A 12,568-nucleotide genomic window follows, 5' to 3' on the forward strand; every position below is an offset into this window, starting at 1 on the left:
GGCCTTCCCCGGCCCCAACAGATAATAGGGGCAATGTCTGTGTATCCTCCTCAAACTATCAATCAGACATTAACCAAAAACAAAAACATACAATATCTTTGCTCTCCAGAGAAACAGCAGGAAGCGCAGGACTGGACCACAGTACCTCCGCCCGATATGTATTAACTCCTGAAATGGGTCCTCAGGCCTTCTCTACGGGCATCTATGGACCTTTACCCAAGGGTTTGATGGGACTACTATTGGGAAGAAGTAGTGTCACCATGAAGGGTTTAACTATTATGCCAGGAGTCATAGATTGTGACTACGAAGGAGAAATAAAAATCATGGCACAAACTATTAAAAATATAATAATGATTTCTCCTGGGGATAAAATTGCACAATTGCTACTTTTGCCCTTTGTACCTCATGGACAAATTTTACAACATCAAAAGAGAGACACAAAGGCTTTTGGATCATCTAATGCTGCCTACTGGATTCAGAAGATAGGGAAAGAACATCCAGAAAGGAAATGAACCATTAATGGAAAGGTTTTTTCAGGTTTGTTAGACACTGGAGCTGATGTCTCTGTTATGACACAGATTCACTGGCATAAACATTGGCCCGTTAGTCCTACTATTACAGAACTTCAAGGAATAGGACAGAGTTCTTCTCCTATGCAAAGTAGTCAGTTATTATGGCAAGATAGTGAGGGCCATTCAGGATACTTCCAGCCTTATGTTTTGCCTAGGCTGCCTTTAAACCTCTGGGGCCGAGATATATTAAAAGAAATGGGAGTATTACTTTATAGTCCAAATTCTCAAGTCTCTAATATGATGTTGGATCAAGGATTTCTTCCCACAAAAGGGCTGGGAACAAATCAACAAGGACCTGTCTATCCTATTGATGTGAAAATAAAATATGATAGACAAGGTTTGTGTTTTTCTTAGGGGCCTTGGATTCTCCTCCACTCACTGCCGATCCAATTACTTGGCTGAGTGATGACCCTGTATGGGTGGACCAATGGCCCCTCACAAAGGAGAAATTAGAAGCTGCAGAACAATTAGTACTGAAACAATTAGGGCATTTAGAAATTTCCAATAGTCCTTGGAATACTCCTATTTTTATTACCAAGAAAAAATCTGGAAAATATAGGTTATTACAGGATCTAAGAGCTGTTAATAAAACTATGCTAATAATGGGAGCTCTTCAAGCAGGCCTACCCTCTCCAACAGCCATACCACACGATTATCATCTTTTAGTTATAGATTTAAAAGATTGTTTTTTTCACTATTCCTTTGTTTCCTGAAGATAGAAAACATTTTGCTTTTAGCTTGCCTTCCTTAAATTTTAAGGAGCCCATGAGGAGCTTTCAATGGAAAGTATTGCCTCAGGGCATGGCAAATAGTCCTACATTATGCCAAAACTATGTGGCTCAGGCCTTAACTCCTGTGAGAAAAAGGTTTCCAACGTTATATCTCATACATTATATGGATGATATACTTTTAGCCACTGATAATATTTCTTTATTAGAGACTGCTTTTCAATTTTTACAACAATCCTTACAATCATTTGGCTTGGTCATTGCCTCAGAAAAAATTCAAAGACAATCTCCATTTTTCTATTTGGGAAAATATATTGATAACACTACCATTAGGCCTCAGAAACTGCAAATTCGAGTTGATAATTTAAAAACATTAAAGGATTTTCAAAAATTACTTGGAGACATTAATTGGCCAAGGCCTTCCTTAAAACTTACTACTGCTCAATTAGAGCCTTTGTTTGATATTCTTAAAGGTGACTCAGCTCCTTCTACTTCACGCTCTATGACTCCAGAAGCACTTCAAGCTTTACAAGTAGTTAATAGAGCTATCAGCTCTGCACAGTTAACTCGAATGCATACTCACCTGCCAATTTCTTTAATTGCTTGTCCAACACCTCATGTGCCTACTGCCATCTTATGGCAAACTGTTGGCATTATTGAATGGATTCATATGAAAACTACATCCTCTAAGGTTATTAACCCTTATTTTGAACTTAGTAGTAAGCTAATAATGCAAGGTAGAACTAGATGCTTACAACTTCTGGGTATAGAACCTTCTCAAATTATTATCCCTTATTCAGTTAGTCAACAAAATTGGCTTTTTCAACATAGTAATGAATGGGGTCTTGCTCTTGCAGGATTTTCAGGTGCCTTGGAATGCCATTACCCTGCTGATAAATTGATCCAATTCGACAAAGTTAACTGTTATATCTTTCCTTCTATAATTAGGCAACAGCCTATTCCTCATGTACCTTTGGTTTTTACAGACGGTTCTTCTTCAGGAGGGGCTACTGTAATCACTGACGACGGAACAAAACTCATTAAACAAACTTCCTTGACTTCAGCTCAACGTGTTGAACTGTATGCTGTCATGATGGCTTTTAAACATTTGCCTTCTATATCTTTTAATTTGTTTTCTGATAGTAAATATCTTATCAGCTTATTATTTCTTCTGGAGACTGCGACCAGAGGACATACTAATGACCCTGAATTATCATCCTCTTTTCGTTTGCTTCAACAGCTTATTCGTTCCCACGATGGCCGTGTTGCAGCTCTGCATATCCGTGCTCATTCTAACTTGCCTGGTCCATTGTCTAAACTTAATGTGACTGCAGATGTTTTAACTCGATCTAAACGTGATCTTTATCCTGTGCGTTTTCCTCCCAAAAATAAAGTTAAAGTTACTCTTCCTCCTCAATCTCTTTTCCCTAAAGCAGGACATATCCCAAATTACCGTCCTCCTCCTTTCCGTTCGTCATGCTGTCAAGAATGGCTAAGGTATTGCATTCATTATCTTCATACTGTTGATACTCATGGTCCATGTCCTGGACACCCTCATATTATGGTAAGTTATGATCAAACTGCTTCACAAGCAGCACAGCAGTCGCATGCTTTACACCATCAGTCGGCGGCTACGTTACGCAAAGAATTTTCCCTTACTCGTGAAGCCACCCGACAAATTGTTAAGCAATGCCCACAGTGCTTACCTCACCTTCCTGTTCCACATTATGGTGTTAATCCTCGTGGATTATTACCTAGTTATTTATGGCAAATGGATGTTACTCATATCCCGTCTTTTGGGAAATTACAATTTGTTCATGTCACTATTGATACTTATTCTGGTTTCCTCTGTGCTACAGCACAGACCCGAGAAGCTACTAAACATGTTATCACTCATTTATTACACTGTTTTGCTTTTGTGAACCTTCATTTTACAGGAACCAACATTACTCTTACAGGCCCGGCTACCAGCCGACGAGAGGATCTTAAGGATACCATCATTTGGTATAAAAATGGGCAAGCTATTAATATTAGAGGTCGAATCTCATATGCCTCGCCACTTTGGGATTCCGCTATTACTATAGCCAAGGTTCCAGGTGAAGATTCAGGAAATTATTTCTGTATGAAGCATTTACTTGGAGGACAAGGGATACTTATAGTTGGACATAAGGTTACTATTCTTAACAGAAAATCAAAACCTCAATTTCCTCCTTTTATGACCATTAACTTTGCTGGATCCAATTTTGAATGTTGCAATGCATCTTGGAATAATAACCAAATATGGTGTACTACAGATCATACCAAGGGGTCAATTCTTCTCTCTTCTATTCCCATCATAGATAGGTTTATCACATTTCAAAAGAACTGGGATATATGGAAACTAGCTCTAACTTATTCCAATACACCTGTTATAACTTGTGTTGCTCCTCCATATACACTTTTGATTGGTTCTATTAACATTGGTAATTCTTCCAAAGGAGGATATAATATTAGCTGTGTTAATTGTATTTTTAGCAGTTGTATGTTCCCTTCTGCAGGAACACAATCTGTGCTTATACTAAGGCAACCCATATATGTTATGGTGCCTGTACATCTGAGAGAACCTTGGTATGAAGATACTGGAGTACAGGCATGGGTGGAACTCTCTAAAGCCTTGCAGAGAAGGAGACGCTTTATTGGGTGGCTAATAGTAAGTTTACTTGCCTTGGCTGCTCTGTCTGCTACCGCGGCTACTGCCCGTCTTGCTCTTTCACAGAGTATTAATCATGCTCACTTTGCTAATCAATTATCTCAAAATACCAGTCTTGCTTAATCTTTACAAAGTCACATAGATTTACAGATTAATAACAAGTTAGATGAATTTAAAAACGCAATTTTGAGGATTGGAGATCAGATGGCAGCATTAAAATTGAGGATGCGTTTAGCTTGTCATGCAAAGTATACGTGGATTTGTGTTATTCCTTACAAGTACAATGACTGTATTTGGGAATGGGAAAAAGTAAAAATGCATCTGCTGAGTGTTTGGTCAGATAATAATATTAGTCTTGATCTTAAGAAATTAAATGCTGAAATTCAGGATATACAACATGCACATCTTGATGATATTTCACCAGAAGATGTAATTCAAACTTTACTGGATCATTTAAAGTGGTTAAACCCTTAGTCGTGGATTACTAGAGGGTTGTCAGGAGTTATTACCCTGGCCATAATTTGCCTATTATTGATAATAATCTTCTCATGTCTGTTTCGTATCCTCATGCTACAGTATACTACTCTCGGCACTAAGCTTCATGGAATTATTTTGCAGCAAAAATTAAAAAATAAAGAAGGGGGACCTGTGGGAAGCAATCAGCCTTGAGAGCAGGCTACAGACATGCCAGGCATGCCGCCGCTGCTCGAAGGGACTGTCCCTACTTGTTCCCCTCCTTGTTCCATTCCACGGGAGATAAATCACCAGGGCCCAGAAATCAGAAAGTATGTAAAATGAGACAAGCCAATCTGTCTCCACCCTGCACGTGCAGGTTATTTTGGATGATTCTGGGTTTATGGGTTTTCTGCCAGGGAAGTTAACCTTGAGCCGAGACAGTCATTAGATAATGTAAACCACCGTCTGGCAACCTTCCCTTTTCTAGTCTATATAATCTGCAACTGTAGCATAATAAAACTTGCCTTGCAACCGTCAGTTGTCTTGGTCCTTCTGACCCCATTCGTCGGTGCTACTTCAGTTCCTTACCCCGTCCCTTCTGACCCTGGGCGGTGAAATCCTCTTTCTGAGGCTGGTCCGTGGCACATATGAATATGTTTTTGTCTTGCTGTACTGCACATATGCTGTCTAGTAACAGATATTTTGTCTGCTATTAGTGTTTTAGATTATGTCTTTCCAAAGCGCTGAGGCAGTGCACCTATTTTGATGTTGCAGCTGATGCCTGAACGTATCCTAGCTGACAAATTATTGATTAATAAAAACATGAATTTCTGAAAGATTTGTACTGTTAACCAAAATCTGAGCAAGGAGTCTCAAATGTAATTCTTAGCCAGAATTACATGTTAATGAACCATTTAACAGTGTAAATCAAGGAACATCAATGTAGGGATTTCTTTTCATTTATTTCTTACCTGCTTGAAATAGCAGTTAAAGGTTGCCAGCTTGGTTGCAGATGAACAGACATTTGAAGTTCCCTGAACTACGTAATGTGGAATAGGATAGTAGACTTCCAACGCCCTCAAGGCTGTGACCTTGCAGCCATTTTACATAGCACATCATCCTCCTATAGGGATGAACCTTTCCCTGGCCCGAAAAGTAGCCACTCCGTTGAAGCTTTGCTTATTGTAACAGGCTTTTGTTTCCAGGTTACATGTCTGTGGAAGACTTAATTCTGAATAGAGATATAGATATTACTGGAAACTAATTGTTTTTGCTATTATACTCTGCTTTATCAAAAAAGTAAAACATTTAAATTGTGCTACAAAAATTCAGATGTCTTACAATCTTTAAACAATAAATGAATGAATTGCCCTTAAAAAAAAAGAATTAAGCAGTTAGTTAAGCTGTTGGTCCCACATCAGACAAATTATCCTTATACCTCCTGTCAATATTGTTAACAGAGACTGTTATTTTATTAATCCTTATGATCCCATGATTCTTTCTTTCATGTTTCGGGGCACAGCAGGTGAGAGAGTGGGTTTGTTAAGCTGGGTGGGTTTATCCTTCTTTTATGCGTTCATTCAATTTTCTGTTCATTTACTTATTGTATACATATGGCAATAGAAGCTGCTAAGGCAATCATTGCTATTCTGCAAAACAACAAGGCACAGAAGCAGATGTCTTATTTCCGAGATTTCTCCCCCCAGGATTATTATGATTAAAGATCCTTTCCCCCCACTCCCTGGAGAGGACAAGGGGCTGCTCGCTGGAGGATTTTTAATGACTTGGGGAAAGGCTCAAATATCCCCCCATTATGGTAATCCACCCCAGGGGCAAACCACACAAGAATATTATGAATTTATTTTATTTTTCTATCCTTGCAAAGGTAATACTCAGCTCATTAGAATATGAAAACTATACTGTCAAATTTCAGAATTACATGGATGAAGAAAATCACCAAAGTGGCATCATATCATGTGTGTTATAGCTGTATTTACTATATTGACTATATTAAATATGTTGTGTTATCAATGTATTGTATAACTATATATTGAAAAGGCAAAATGCTGTAACGTATTTCAGAGAAAATAATTATGTTGGCCAACCCCAAATTGTACATTGTAGACGGGTCCTAGGAAAAGAAGATTCAATTCATAGTGAACAAGAGGTTAGCTTCTGTTTTCAGCCATGTGCTATTTCAAGAATTAAACATCATGAATAATACAGGATATAAGAGGAATAGTCTAAAGATGGAAAAGCACATTTTGATTAGGAAAGAGAATTTAAGTCTTTTTTTTTAAGGAAAACTGCCTTATTACTATGAGATAAGAAAATTGTTTCCTTCTTTTCTTCCTTGCTTTCTTCTTCTTTTTTTAACGTTTTTAATTTTGGATATTTGACCTCTAAGCTGAGATGACTGAAAATGCCTCCTCTGGGCATCAACCTTTTTGAAAGACTTTTTCCCCCTCCCTGAGGGCTATTTGTCTCTTGGAGGCTTTGTCTACATTACTCCTCAAGAGGCAAGCATTTGTCCTTGCACTAAATGCTGACATCTCCTGATAAGAGGGAAGCTGCAGAGTAGAAGAATTGAAGGTCAGTATGTTGATATTGGTCTCAAGCGCATTGATGTACATTTGTGTATTGGGGAAGGGGAGTGAAGCTTGAGAGTGGGCCAGTGGGGAGGGGTAAATATTTTGTGATGCTGTCTACCTATGGGCTTATAAAGTTTACGGCTGCATTAGGAGGACAAGCATTACCATTAGCATGAAAAGTAGGGCAGACCTCAGTTGCAAAAGCTTCTAGCCATACACATAGGGCAATACGTAAATGATACACCTTATTGCATTCACCCATTCACCCTCCCCTGTTCACGCTAATTGGAAATTTCCATCCATTTCAGAGAAGTAACACAACTATCAATCATTTTCCCTGGCACGAATCTTCCAGGAGAAAGAAAATGGAATACACCTAGCGACAGAGCTCACGCACTAGTAGTCCATGTGTCTTAGATTTAATATCTGATGACTAGCTGCATTGAAGCCAAGAGGTGGTTCACAAAGTTGCTGCACATTAGAATCACCTGGGGAACTCTGAGACCTTCCCGTGCCCAGGCTCCTCCCTAGACCTACTGAATCAAAATCTCTGGGGCTGGGACCCAGACACCAATGTTTTTCTTCAAAGCTCTTTAGGTAATTCAAACGAGCAGCAAAGCTTGAGAACCAGCCCAATAATGGGAACAAACTTATTTCACACAGATAAAGTGGGGCAATTCATATGTTAAAAGAACGTGAATATATGTATATATTTCTTTTTTTCACTTTATTCTGTTTGTATTTCAAATAGGCTTTTTTTTTTCCTTCTGCAAAAAGCATTATTGTTTCCATTTGGTCCAAGGCTTGGGAGAGGGCTCCAGGGCGGTTACAAAGCTGCCTAGTGGCTGCAGAGCGGGGCTTCAGGCAGAAGCTCTGACGCCAGAGGGTCTCCTCAGACGCGGCTGGACTTCAGAGACTCCTGTTTGGCTCGAGGGTGAGCCTTTCAAAGAGATACTCGCCCAGCACAGCCTGCGGACCAGCCAGCCTGCGGAGGTTGGTCAGGTGGTCTCCCATCTTCTGGATGAGTTTTACCTGCTCTTCCAGGAAGCGGCTCTCCAGGAAATCACAGAACTGGGAGTCTGCACGGGCAGGACCCAGGGCGCGCAGATCCGTTAGTGCCTGGTTCAGATTCTTCTCCCTAAGAATGGCGGCTTCCACAGCATCCTGGGTTTTACCCCACTCATCCTGAGAAGGCTTCTGCGCATCCTGGAAGAGGGCGCGGCCGCAGCACTGGTTTTGCATTTTCAAGAGGCGCTGGGCACCCTCACACTTCTCCTCAGCCAGTTGGCGAAAAATGTGGCCCATACTGTCCAGAGTCCCATTGTTGCTGTCGAAATAGATGCTCAGAGAGAGGTAAGTGTCCACAGATGCATGTTGAACAGGCGGTGGACGGCGGCCTCCACCTCGGTGGAATAATTCTGACGAACCTGTGAACTCGTGGTTGATCAGTGATAAGGAGCTAAGCTCAAAAACTGGTGTTGGCCTGTCCTGGAGGCTGAGGATAGCTGAGTGTCTGATTCCAAAGGTTGCGAAAGGAAGAAAGGTTGGAAGGTGGTCGGGGGCTGGAGCAAGGAGCGTCCCTGGGTCTGTTCATTCCAAACACTGTTGAAGCAAAAGACAGATCTGCAGGACTGCCGAACGCACTGCCTCAAATAGGCTTTGATATAAATGAACAAGAAGTCCAAGCAAGGACAAAACTTACCCTTCCTCCCACCAAAATAGCTGGTGATACTAGAATCTAGATCTGGGAAGGGATTCTTCCATTGCTTTCTTAACATTCCAAGCCACTAGAGCAGTGGTTCTCAAAGTATGGTCACCTTGTAACCAAGCAGTACCCTATGGGGCCTTCCTAGGACAGACCCATCCGCCATATCCTCTATTGTAGTTTCTCTCTGAAGTACTCAGATAATAGTATCTCAGGCATATTTCTTGAGTTTTCAGATGCTAAAAACCACCACCCAATGGAAGAAATGAACTCCTTGATGATCATGAGCACGTAGCCCTCAGACCTCCTGGCACCTAAGGATGGATAATGTTACCTGCCTTGTGGCCTCAACATCAGCCAATCAGAGGATTGTGCACGAGCTGATCACATGCCCTGGGATGTCCCTCCCTCACCTGGCCTTTAAAAATACTTTGCTGAAATCCTTTGGAGATTTCAGGGGTTTTGGAACACGGACCACCCCTCTCCTTGCTCGGTCCTGCAATAAACCTTTCTCTTCTCCAGACTCCAACCTTTAGGTTTGTTTGGCCTCACTGTGCTTCAGACACATGAACCTGCATTCGGTAACAACTTGACCAGCTTTACCAGCGTCCCCTGATAATGTGTCAGATATTCAAGTTTTAGGGCCCTATCCCAGCCCTATGGAATCAGCAACTCTAGTGGGGCTCAGTGATCTCTGTTATAACAGGCCCTCCATATGATTTTTATTCACCTTAAAGTTTGAAAATATCTGCATTGTCAGCTGGCCAAAGTGTCCACCAGCAGGTGAAGGGGAGTGATGCCTGGAAAAGATAGGGAGTAGCCAAGGCAAGTACAGCAGCATTTGCCGTGGTAGTAATGGAGAATGCCTTTTCTCCACTGGTTGGCACAGACTAGTATCTGGGAGCAGTGGCAGGGTTATTTAGGATGCTTTACAATTCAATGTAGTGACCGCTGTCCTGGTTTGCCAGGGACTTCCCCTGTGTGAACACTTAAAACCTCATCCTGGCAAACCCCTTAGCCCTGGATTTGAAAAACTTAGGGAATAACATGAAATTTAGGGGAAACATGATCTAGGATTTGGGCGAGTCACAAGTGCTAATTAAAGCTAAGCAAGTATGGTCAGCATCTAGCCTTCTTTACCCCTTTGTGGGAAGGTAAATCTGATTGGGTGAAAGGACTTATTGTTAAGAAATCTTTGTAGAAACATCCCCTTCTGCTTAGTCTGCTGGTTCTCAGTTCTGGCTAGACACTGGCATCGTCTGAGGAGATTTAAAGTTATTTTATTGGTCTAGGATGACCAACAGTCAGTGTGAGGGTTTTTAAAAAGTGCTTCAGATGATTCTAATATGCAGCCAAATTTAGGTGCCACTGCTTAAGCTTTTGAACCACTGCTACATATTTTCACCTCATCTTCCTATGAGAATATCCAACTGTAGTTGAGGTTTGTTTGTTTTTCTTTTTCTTTTTTTAACTCTCTTATTATAAGATTTACTGTCTTAAATAAGATTGAATGTACAGAAAATCCTGCTAGTCCATCTGGTACAGCTAGATACTTAGAATAATATCGTTAAGATATATACCATTTAAGTACTGTGACTGGCCTTTTTAAAATTAACATATGCATTGAATTAGTACAATCTCTTTTGAAGTTGTCATGTTGGGGAGCTATACCTGTAATCTGCTGCCATTGCTAAATATCTGGACAACTCTTATTAGGAATTGTTTTTAAAAATCTTTAGGGATTAAAACCAAGAGTGCTGTATTATTTGTACTGGGACCACAAAAACCTCACAAAGTTTCCCCACTGTACCTTCTACCCCCATCTCTAACCCTTGGCAACTTCTAATCTGTTCTCTATCTCCACAGTTTTGTTATTTTAAGAATAATACGTAAACATAATCATGAATTACTTAATCTTCGGAGATTGGCTTTTAAACATTTTTTCTTCAGCATCATTCCCTTGAAGTTCATTTTAATTTTTGCATATATTAATAATTTGTTCCTTTTCGTTGCTCCGTAGTATTCTATCATAAGATTTTATCACAATTTGTTTCAACATTCATCCATTGAAAGACATTTGGGTAGTTGCCAGTTATTGGCTATGATAAATAAAACTGCTATGAACATTTATGTGTAAGTTTCTGTGGGAACTTAATTAAGTTTTTGTTTCTTTTGGATAAATGCTCAAGAGTACAAGTACTGCGTTGTAGGGTGAATCTACTTTTAGGATTAAAAGAGACTGTCAAGCTGTTTCTCAGAGTGGCTAAACCATTTTATTTTCCCACCAGTGACGTGATATAACTTTTCTACGTACTCGCCAGCATTTGATGTTGTCACTATAATTTTAGTTATTCTCTGATATCTCATTATGGTCTTAATTTGCATTTCCCTAATGCTAATGATGTTGAGCATCTTTTCATGTGCTTCTTTGCCATGTGTATATTCTCTTCCATGAAATGTCTGTTCCTGTCCTCTGCCTATTTTCTAGTTGGATTTTTTTAAGTTGTTTGGAGAGTTCTTTGTATATTATAGATACAAGTCATCTGTCTCATATGGGATTTTCAAATATGTTTTCCCACTGTGTAATCTGAGTTTTCATCCACTTAAAAGGATCTTCTATGAAGCATTTTTAACTCATTTTGATGAGATACAATTTATCAGTTTTTGCTTTTATTGATCATACTTTCGGTGTCAAGTCTAAGAATTATTCACCTAGTTCTAGATGCCAAAGATTTTCTATTTTTTTTTCTAAAAATGTCCTGCTTTTACATTTAAGATTATGATCCACTTTGATTTAATTTTTGTGTAAGGTGTGGAGGTTTAGGTTAAGGTTCATTTTTTGTTTGTTTTTGTCAAGGGATGTCCAACTGTTTCAGTACCATTTTTTGAAATGTCTATTCTTCCTTGATAGCTTTTGCACTGCTGTCAAAAACAGGTTAAATGTATTTATGTCAGTCTATTTCTGGGTTCTCTATTCCATTCCATTGATCTATGTATCTACCCTCCAAAATTACTGCAAAGTCTTGAAATTGGGTGGATTAATTCCTCCCATTTTAATCTTCCTTTACAAATTGTTTTAGCTATTCTTCAGCCTCTTCTTACCATACAAATCTTAGAAAAAGCTTGTCTATATCCGCAAAAACCTTGAGGGCATTTTAAGAGTAATTGTGTTAAGCCTCTTAACTTGGGGAGAATTGACATCTTTATTATGTTGTGTTTCCTAATCCATGAACAAGGTATGTCTCCCTATTTGTTTGGGACTTTAAAATTTTTCTTCATCAGCATTTTGTAATTTTCAGTATAGAGGTCCTATAAATGTCCTATTGGGCTTGTATTTAAGTATTTATTTAGGTCAGTTGTAAATGGCATCACATATTTTAATTTAAGCTTCTACACATTTGTTATTAATATATAATGTGATAAAATTGTGTTGATCTTGTACTCTAAAACATTTACAAACTAATATTATTTCTCAAGCTTTTTGTGGATTCCTTGGTATTTTCTCCATTTAGATTATCATGTCCTCTTCAGACACAGACAGTTTTACTTTTCCTTAGGCAATATAATAGGATATATTACTCTTCAACATTCAGTAGGATATATTCCTTCCTATTCAACATAGTAGGAATAGTCCTTTTATCTTTTAAATGAACTTTTAAAAAATTTAACTTTTAAATGTATGTATTTATTTATTTTTGCTTTATTTTCTTACTAGAACCTCCAGTAATACATTTAATAAAAGTGGTGAGAGCAGATATCTGTGCCTTGTTTCTGATCTTACAGAGAAAGCATTCAGTCTTTCACGGTTAAATATAATCTCGGTATAG

The 12,568-nt window shown here is 39.1% G+C and overlaps 1 pseudogene across 1 annotated transcript in view; it reads right to left on the reverse strand.

The window, feature by feature from the left end:
- Positions 1-7,779: 7,779 nt before the first annotated feature.
- Positions 7,780-12,568, reverse strand: part of LOC308611609 (ferritin light chain-like) — a 40,277-nt pseudogene continuing 35,488 nt past the window's right edge. Inside the window, exon 2 of the transcript in view lies at positions 7,780-8,463. The product of the transcript in view is annotated as a ferritin light chain-like (transcript). The remainder of the gene's footprint in view (positions 8,464-12,568) is intronic.

The sequence above is a fragment of the Mesoplodon bidens genome, assembly GCF_964165515.1.
Source record: "Mesoplodon bidens genome assembly, contig: HAP1_SCAFFOLD_458, whole genome shotgun sequence".
NCBI classification, from domain to species: domain Eukaryota; kingdom Metazoa; phylum Chordata; class Mammalia; order Artiodactyla; family Ziphiidae; genus Mesoplodon; species Mesoplodon bidens.